The following is a 10,129-nucleotide window of genomic DNA, read 5'->3' on the forward strand; positions in this document are numbered from 1 at the left end:
ACGTCTTTGTTAAAAAAAATTAATATGGGCCTTCAATTTGTACTACTGATGAGGGGTCAAGTGGCTTTTGGGAATCATGCTACCGTTTCTATAGAAAAACCTCACAATTTGATAACACTTATCAACAGAATCGTGCTTTTGAGATTTTAATCCCGAAGGTTTTTATGCATCGGAACAACCTTTGTTCCACTGCCAAACGCAATCTGCTATCGCACTCCCACGGATCATCATGTCAACAACTGACATATGGATTTCGTAAAATCCTTACAGTAACAAATAGTTTGAAAAATAGATTAATAAAATCAACATATTAATCGTCGCGGTTATCGATTCGAACAATGATATCATGCATATTTACCAAAAACAATAAAACTAGAACATGCATCTTATACATATCATATTATCCAAGAATTTAACCCGAATTTGCATCGTACAAGTGGCTCTGATACCACTATTGGGATCGTCGACGCACCCTGCAGCGGAAACAAAACTCGACAGTCTCACCAGCGATCCAAGTATGTAAAATCGAAATTAGGAGGAAGGGATGTGAATACTTATAGCGGAGTGAATACTGGTGGTGTAGATCGGTTCGAATTGTAAGCCTTCACGAAATCACGTCTTGGCCTCTACTCAGTTCACCTGATTGAGAGCAATATTTATTTTCCCCAAAACTGTTTTTGAGATAAAACGGCTGATGGTTTATATGTGTGTGTTAAAAATGGATGCTAGACCTAACACACCCTTTTATATCCATTACCCTAACATCTTAGGGTTTTTAAAGTTATTTTGAATTAATAAATAAAATATTATTTAATTAGTTCAATTAGATATACATTAAAGGCTTATAATCTGAATTATAATCTTTAATGTTTATTTTAAAAACTTATTTAATTATTCTGAATTATATATACCAATTAAATAGTTGTAATCTAAATTACGTTCTTTTAATTCTTACTTACTATATTCGGGATAATTAAAATCATATGTATATCAAATATACATATCTTAACTCTAGATATATTTTAGTAACATACAACAAATTGTACATTTTTTGCTCATTTCAATCATAGGGTGTGACCCTGTAGGTTCTTGTAACGTTAGTAGTAGTTATTAGAATAATTCTAATATTACATATAAAGAGTGACATCTAGCAATATATCATTCTATCATAAGTTACAAGAAATTATGATTCAACATATCATCTTCGGGATTAACTCTTTTATGTATTACATCCTTTTGTCCTTTATATCTAGAATAGACAAAAGTCTTAGAATAGTCACACTTTTATAGCCCATCTATTGTTTCTTGATATCTAGAGTAGATTATAATTAATGAATAATTTATGATATCACATATCAACTTATTCGAGCATGGCCATGCATTTCTAGTCTATTCAATCAATTAGCCTGATATATATTTCCTATTATGTAGGAAGGACAAATCCTATCTTAGCCATATACACCCACTACATATATCGAAATATATTCAATAACAGTCTTTATAGTGCAACCAGTTACAGAGCATGTTTAACTGTATTAAAGCATACAACAATATATGTTGGGATGACATTGATCTCAAGTCTGAGGATCATACATATAGTCATCATCATGAGAAATGTATGACTGTTACATAATAATCCAAGACATATGCTCATGATGGCTCAATCGAAACATTGTTCTCTATCAATATAATCATGTATCAATTCTAACATTTCTATGTCAATGACAACTCCTTGTCATCAATCAATAACATGTTAGTCTTAAGCGTACTATTATTGTCCATGCCTTAATAATACTTGACTATGGATCTTTTAATAATGTTATTATATGGACTTTATTATCTTTCGGTTTATGTTAAACACAGACACATAACTGAAAATAATAGTGGCAATGCCTTTATTCAATAAAATCAGTAAATAATATATTATTACAATCTTCATATGATTGGTCTTTGGGCATAATCTAACAGATGATTCGGCCTTGATAAAGAGAAATAATCCTTGGCTGAATGGGTTCCTTTGTCTATTCATATTGGCGCCAAATTGAAGTGGAATGAGTGCTTGGCCGAATGGTGATGTAGCCCTTCATCTTGGCGCCTAAAAGATGATGCAAGCTTGTTTTCACCATTTGAAAACCTTGTTTACTTAGCCTTCAAGGGAGTACTCTTAAGCCTTATTGATATGATCCCGATTATGTGTTCCAAGTCAAATACGATGTTGCCCGATCGTGATTCTAGTAAGAACTTCGCAGTGCTTTTATTGAAGACTGAAAATGCACAAACAACGTTATACGAATGGAAATATGTATATATAAATATGTGTATGAAAGTAATGGAAATAATAGAATGAAGTTAAAGTGGATTGTAAATGAAAGAAGTGCGGTGGTGACAGTAGTTGAATGGATGTAACGAAAATGGTGAAGGATGTTTGTGGTTGGCGTGGAGAATGATAGTAATTCAAAGGATGGATTGTGACCCTCTAACTATATATGAGTTAGGAACCAAAAATATAATAAAGATGGAATCAAAGTGATAGAGGGTGGAACGTGACCCACTAGCTATAGTAGAGCTAGGAACCAACGCTATAACAAGATGAAATGGATGAAGGCTTCAAGACCGACAAGAAACCGATAGAGTTCTAATCCAAGAACTAAAATGAAAGCAATCTTTCAAAGTATTTTCATAAATCAAATTGTGTGTACAAATGATCCCAAAGGTGCCTATTTATAGTGTTTCTAAGCAGCATATGAAAAGACTCAAAAGATGAAAACATTATCATCAATTTAGCAATAAAATGCACTAGAATGCTTTGTCTTCTTATCTTCAAAGTTTGATGAATATTCTAGATAATTTTGGGGATAAATCTAGACAATTTGAAGCTGAATTTGGCCTTAATTTAGTCCAAGGGGTGGAAGACTCTTGCTATTCCATGCTGAAAATTATTTTAATAAGTTAATTAAATCACCCTTCATTGCATGCTCCCTTGAAGAATATGAACAGGCCTTGAATTTAGATGATAAAAATCAACTTTGAATGCCTTGAATGGATGAATTAAGAGTCCTTCAATGTCTTGTCACTTTGCTGAAGTTGAAAAGACTCTTCCTTGGCTTAAACTCATCCAAATCATCATCGTATAAAATTCCCGTAATGAATATTCCAGCCTGCACTATCTTCAGTAAATCGATCATATCTCAAGCTCCGATATCGTATTGAGATGATTAAAAAGGCGTTGGAAAGCTAAGAGATAGAGGAATAATTCCAAATGATTTCTGCACCCAAAAACGTCTCTATCACATCCATAATTAGAAGACATTCTAAATGATATTCTTGCATCTGTTTAAACCGTTCAACTTCTCTCATGCACCTTGATCAAACGATCTCAAGGAGATTGCAGAAAATGATGTAAGGCGCATAGCCGGTATCACATCACTTATACTATTTTACTTTCTTTACATTATACTGATTATCTATGAACTAATAATAATGATGATAATATCATGCTTAGGTTGTTAGTTATGCATTTTATCAATTAAGTAACTTGAATAATTAATCCACATCTTTATATTACTTGCTGCATGATGTTAGTTATTCTTATTAAACATATTATTGATTTATATTAGTTTTACATTCATATAGATAGGTTTCATTTCATTCATGAATTGGCAGCATGTTCATCATTCATTTCTTAGCTCATTTTAATTCAATTTAGCTCACAAGTCACATATATTAGATCTTCATATATAAACCTCTTTTACTTAGGTCATGATAGCCATCCATAGCTCACAAGAATGTATTCTCACATGGCAGCATTCATTTGCATTCATTCCAGCTCATTCATATCGATTTACCTTGTTTTCTTTGTACATATAGATACATGGAGACACGACACCCATTAGGGCAGCTTGTGGGAGTATTTGGCACTCTATGTCAGCTCACAATCTCCGTGGAAGCTCATGGAAGGCAATGGGAAGCTCAACTAGCTGAAGAGCTAAGGGCTAGCTAAACTCAGCTCGGTGGACTAAATGAAGTTAGGTTGCTGAAAGTGACCAAATGAGCAGCTGAAGGGAGCTCGGAGAGTTGCTAAGGAGGTAAGGAGGTCTCGGCTAGGAAGATCATTCACAAACAACTCTTATTTGCTAGCTAGCTACACACTCAAGCAAGCATGGAGCAGGACCAATGCATGCCCAAAATGATACACATGATCAGGCTTCATCCCATACAAAATACAGCACCACAAGGCTTCCTAGAGCACCATGTGCCACCCATATGACCAACAAAGCATGTGATGTGCGTGTGACTTATCCTAGGCGCGCCAAGCCTCCAACCAACATCATCATTCAACCAAGGCATGTTTTGCTTCAATTGGATGGCAAATTAAAAGAATACAAGCACTATTCGACCAAGGTTCATGACTCTTCATTCTAGTCGAAGCATCACTAATACTTATACACAAAGGCTGGCCGAATCACCATGTATCCATTCGGCCATATCCCTTCATTTCTATAAATAGGCTAGTGCTTTTTCTTTGTAAAGAGACCTTACATATATTTTATTCAAGTTGGATTTCTCTCTTTTCTCAAGTCCTTAGTGACTTTTATCGACTTATCAAGTTTTTCTATACTTGCAGCGTCCATCCTTTTCATTTGATACTCGTGGTTCTTAGATTATTATCTAGTGAGTCCAATTCCTTTCTACCACCCCTTAACTAGACTTGAAAAAATAGGTCTTATCTTTCTCATAGCATTGTTTCTTCCATAGTCTATTTAAGATATTATCCTACTTTTTCCTTTGTTTTATAAGCCCAAACCATTTCTATATAAACTATACTTCTGCAACCAATTCTCATATCAGAAAATAGCCTTCCATAATCACCTACATCAACTACCAAACCACTCTATTTGAGCCATTCACTTATTTGCTGGTTATTTTCCTTCCTAGATCCACAATCAATTGAATGTACAAGTACCATACATCAAAATAGTTCACATGCAAGGCACATGGTTGCTGGTCATATGGCACGCACATGGGGGTTCTAGGGAGCCTTGTGGTGCAACCTTGTGCATTGGATGAAGGCTGGTCATGTGCATCATTTTGGGTGTGCATTGATCCTCCTCCAAGCTTACTTGGGTCTGTAGCTAGCTAGCAAGCAAGGGGCTGGTTGTGAATGAGCTTCCTAGCCGAGACCTCCTTAGCTCCTTAGCAACTCCTCTAGCTACCTTCAGCTGCCTATTTGGTCACTTTCAGCAACCTAGCTTCATTTAGTCTATCGAGCTAAGTTTAGCTAGCCCTTAGCTCCTTCAACTGAATTGAGCTTCCCATTGTCTTCCACAAGCTACGATGTTGATTGTGAGCTTCCATAGAGTGCCAAATATTCCTACAAGCTGCCCAAATATGTGTTTTTCCTTAATGTACCTATATGTGCAAAGAAAACAAAGTAAATCAATGTGAATTAGCTATGCAAATGCATGCTGCCATGTGAGAATAAATGCTTGTAAGCTATGGATGGCTATCATGAGCTATGTATAAGAGGTTTATATATGAAAGAGCTAATATATATGACTTGTGAGCTTAATTGAATTGAAATGAGCTAAAAAATGATGGATGAACATTCTGCCAATTCATGAATGAAATAATACCTATCTAAATGAATGTAAAACTAATATAAATCAATAAGATGCTAAATAAGGAATTGAAGTAACATCATGCAACAAGTAATATAAAGATGTGGATTAATTATGCAAGTTACTTAATTGATCAAATACATAACTAACAAACTAAGAATAATATTATCATCATAAGTTATTAGTTCATAATGATCAGAATAATGCAAAGAAAGTAAGATAGTATAAGGCTTAAAGTACTCCCTTGAAGGCTAAATAAACAATGCTTGCAAATGGTGAGAGAGAGCTTGCATCACAACATATAAAATTTTATTGAAGAACCCTCTCGATTTGAGGACAAATCGTCAAAAAAAAGGGGATGGTGTGATCCTATCTAGCACCAACTTTCTACATGACATGTTCATATCATTAAAGATCCACCAAACTCAATCTAAGGGATTTCTATGTTATTTTATCTTATATTTACTTGTTTATGCATTATGTTCTATTTAAACATGCTTATGCATATTGGGATATGCTCGAATTATCATATGTTATCATTCATTTGCATATCATATAATATTCATGCATAACCTATATTACATATCTTTATATTATATGTTTATTTAACATATTTACTTAAATTATATTATGTTTTCTTTGTGAAGGAATATACAAATGGGAGTTGAAATAAGCTAGCAAATAGAGTCAAAATCTATGGGAACTTAACTAGGACAACTCCAGTGAAGCTAAGGAACAATTTTAGGAAAAGTTATCAGTTGCACCTCGAGCTTATAGCTGGTTTGAGCTAGACTTTTGAGCTAGCTAGGCTACTCAAATTAGTTGGGGAGCTACAACAATGTCATTATTCATCAAAGAACATGAATTCTATGCAAAGTCAATTTTATATAGTTCATGTCTTTTCGCAAAGAGGTGTCATTTCGGGACATGACTTTTAGCAAGAGCTACCAAAAGATTCATAAAGTTATAAATCATCTATGGCCAGCACACTTTCACCTCACTCACCCTAGAACATGCTCTTTCATGAAAGGTTACATTCCAAGCATTGTATACCTTTCATGAAGGTTGTTGTCCATGAAGAGTCATTATCATATGGGTGCACGCTGGTGAAGAGATTTTAGTTAAAGGAGGCCTAAATCACGAATAGACATAAGGAAGACCAAGCTACCTATTCGGCCGCACACAAGCGTTGCACATGGAAGAGTTTTGGTGCCAAGATGAACAAGTACAAGCCTATTTGGCCAAGGGAGTATTCATTCATCCTTTCTTGAATCATCATGCCTTTATGAAGAGATAGTCGAACCATCAAGAAGCTAAAGGACACATGCTTTCATCCAAATGGTTATGTATCTTCATTAAAACATGTACATTCATAGAACACCATGTAACTATTAGACCAGGCCTTCATTTCCTATAAATAGGAAGACCTTCATCCTTTGTAAACAATATATCTCATACTTAATCAAATTATCTTTATGAGTTAATATCTCTTCCAAGTTCCTTTAAGAACTATATCGATTAAGCAAGTATATTTCCATACTTGTGGCATCATTCTTGATGTATGATATTGTATCTTCAACTAGGTATGAAGCAAAATAACTTGTAAATAAGTGAATGGCTCAAATAGAGTGGCTTGGTAGTTTATGTAGGTGAATACGGAAGGTTATTTCTGATATATGAGTGGTTACGGAAGTGTTGTTGATATGGAAAAGGTTTGGGCTTGTGGAACAAAGGAAAATGGTTGATAAGTCTAACTAAGGGGTTTAGGCCACAAGAACCTAAGTGTCTTGATAAGTCGATAAAAGTTTAAAAGAACTTGTAAAGAGGATAACCTCACAATAAATTGTTTTCAAGCAAAAATGATTGTTTTAAATGAAAAACTAATGGCCTATTTATAGTTTTCAAAGGGTTTAGGCTGAATGGATACATGATGGTTCGACTGAAGTTTAAATCCCTTAGAAAATATATGATTTTTAATAAAAATACATGACTTTAATGAAAATACATGCTCTTGGACGAATGATAAGGTGTTGGTTTAGCCCTTAGGATGTTTTGAATGCATTTGGAAGTTACTTGGCGCCAAAATGAAGAGGAATGAGTCTTTGGCTGAATAGGAAGCATCCATTGGTGTTTTGGCGCCTATATGAAGTCACATGGAGTGCACATGACATCCTACTTGAATTCACATAGGTCTTCTTGTAATGCTTCGGTGGGGTTGCTAACCATAGGATGATGTCTTGCATTCCATGGGCAGCCTAGAGATTAACTAGCTTCAAGGTAAGCTAGGTGAGTATCTTGGTAGCTAACTAGGTGAGTTATAGCTTGAAGAACTCAAGCTAGTTAGCTTTGGTCTTCTCAGCTCCTCAGCTACTCTCCTAGCTACTTCTGGCTACCTTTAGTCCTATTTTCAGCAATTTGGTGCACAGCTCTCCTCCAACAAATTTCAGCTACATGCTACCTCCTCCAGTTATGTTGAAGCTCCTTAAGTGATGAAATGAGTTATCATAACGTTCATGAGCTAGTGTGAGCTGTTATGCTTGTCCTTTTAGCTAACCAAGCTACCATAATATACATTGCTTTGTGTTTCACCTATAGGAATCAAGAAACAGATTAAGTAAGCAACGTGTGAGCTCATTTAAGGTAAAATACATGTTGTTGTGAGGTGTTTGAGTGATATGAGATATGAATGATCGTCTAGAAGCTAAGATAACATGTATATAAGCTATATAGAAGGCATAAGACGTTCATGATCTTTAAGAAAACATATATGTGCTAGTAAAGAGATGCATACAAGCAAATGAGCTAAAGAAACATGGATGTAAAGCTAGTGAGCTTAATGTAAACATAGCATGAGCTACTGAATGAATGAATACTTGCTTCCATGATATGTAAATGATTTGCAAACATAATAAATGAATCAAAAACATATGTAAAACATAATATAAAGCTAAGTAAGGATGTGGAAACATATGTTGTGTATGAAAATCATATAGTATGCAAGTGAATGATAACATATGATTATTTAAGCATAGTTTAAGGTAAAAAAACATGCTTATGACATAATTATCATCTTTTGAAAGCTATTCACTTGCAAAATAATGAAGGCTGATTTTATTTATTTTAATCACCAAATTAAGTGATGAAAACAACAAGGAATTTGAAGAGACAAGCTGATTTACACATGTAGGATGTCCACATTCATCCTATGACTTCATTTAACCATTTTTTTCCAATTGCAAGCAAAGCAAGGCAGCCCAAGAGTCACCCCTTTTTGGACGATTTTAAGGCTATAATTATCTAAAATTAAAGTTTAATTCATCCATTTTCAATCTACATGGTCAGCCATCAAAGGATAAGAAGAATGACAAATCATTTAATTGAATTCAATTACATTTAGGTGATTGTTTTATTTTAATTATAAAAACTCTTCATATGGTTCCTATCAACATTATAAATAGGTTCCTATCAACATTATAAATAGGTACCTCCATGCATTTTAGTTCTTTGATTAGAACTCTATGGTTTCTTGTCAATCTTAAAGCCTTCCTCAATTTCATCTATTTATTGTTGGTTCCTAACTCATCTATAGCTAGTGGGCCACCTTCCATATCCTACATCTTCTACCTTTCCACCTTATTATATTGTTGGTTCCTAACTCTTATATAGTTAGAGGGTCACAATCCATTCCCTTGAGATTCTTCATACTACACACCAACTCCCTACTATCTTCACCAACCTTTTCATCCTTTATTTTCCTTAACCACAATCATCATTCTTCCTACGCTGCTGATCCATTTCAACATATCTTTCATTTTTCTACTTCCATATTTTATTTACCATTTCTATTTTACAATAGTGTTTGTGAATTTCATATTATATTCAAAGTATTGTGGAGTTTTGATACGATCCAAACTATCTCCAACTTTTTCAATGACTTGATCACACCATGAATGTTCTTCAAAGTTGATTCTAAGGGAGTTCTCCCATACTTTATCCTTTATTATCTTCTATATCATCACTTAATGTTACAAGCATGCTTTTGCTCCTTAAACTATGCTTGAATAATCATATATTATCATTCACTTGTATACTATATGATTTTCATGCATAACATATAATTCCACATCTTTACTTAGCTTTATATTATGTTTTACATGAGTTTTAGATTCATTTATTATGTTTACATATCATTAACATATCATGGCAGCATGTATTCATTCATATATGTATTTATTATGTTAGCTCATGTCATGTTATTTTAGCTCATGATATATTTACATTAGCTCACTAGCTTTAGATCTATATTTCTTTAGCTCATTTGCCTGTATGCATCTCTTTTCTAGCTCATATATGTTTTCCAAAAGCTCATGAACGTCCTATGTCTTCTATATAGCTTATATGCATGTTATCTTAGCTTCTACACTATCATTCATAGCTCATATCACTCAAAAACTTCATGGCATCATGTATTTTACCTTAAATGAGCTGACACATTGCTTACTTGATTTGTT

The sequence above is a fragment of the Hibiscus syriacus genome, unplaced genomic scaffold, assembly GCF_006381635.1.
Source record: "Hibiscus syriacus cultivar Baekdansim isolate YM2019G1 unplaced genomic scaffold, ASM638163v2 tig00111191_pilon, whole genome shotgun sequence".
Lineage (NCBI taxonomy): Eukaryota > Viridiplantae > Streptophyta > Magnoliopsida > Malvales > Malvaceae > Hibiscus > Hibiscus syriacus.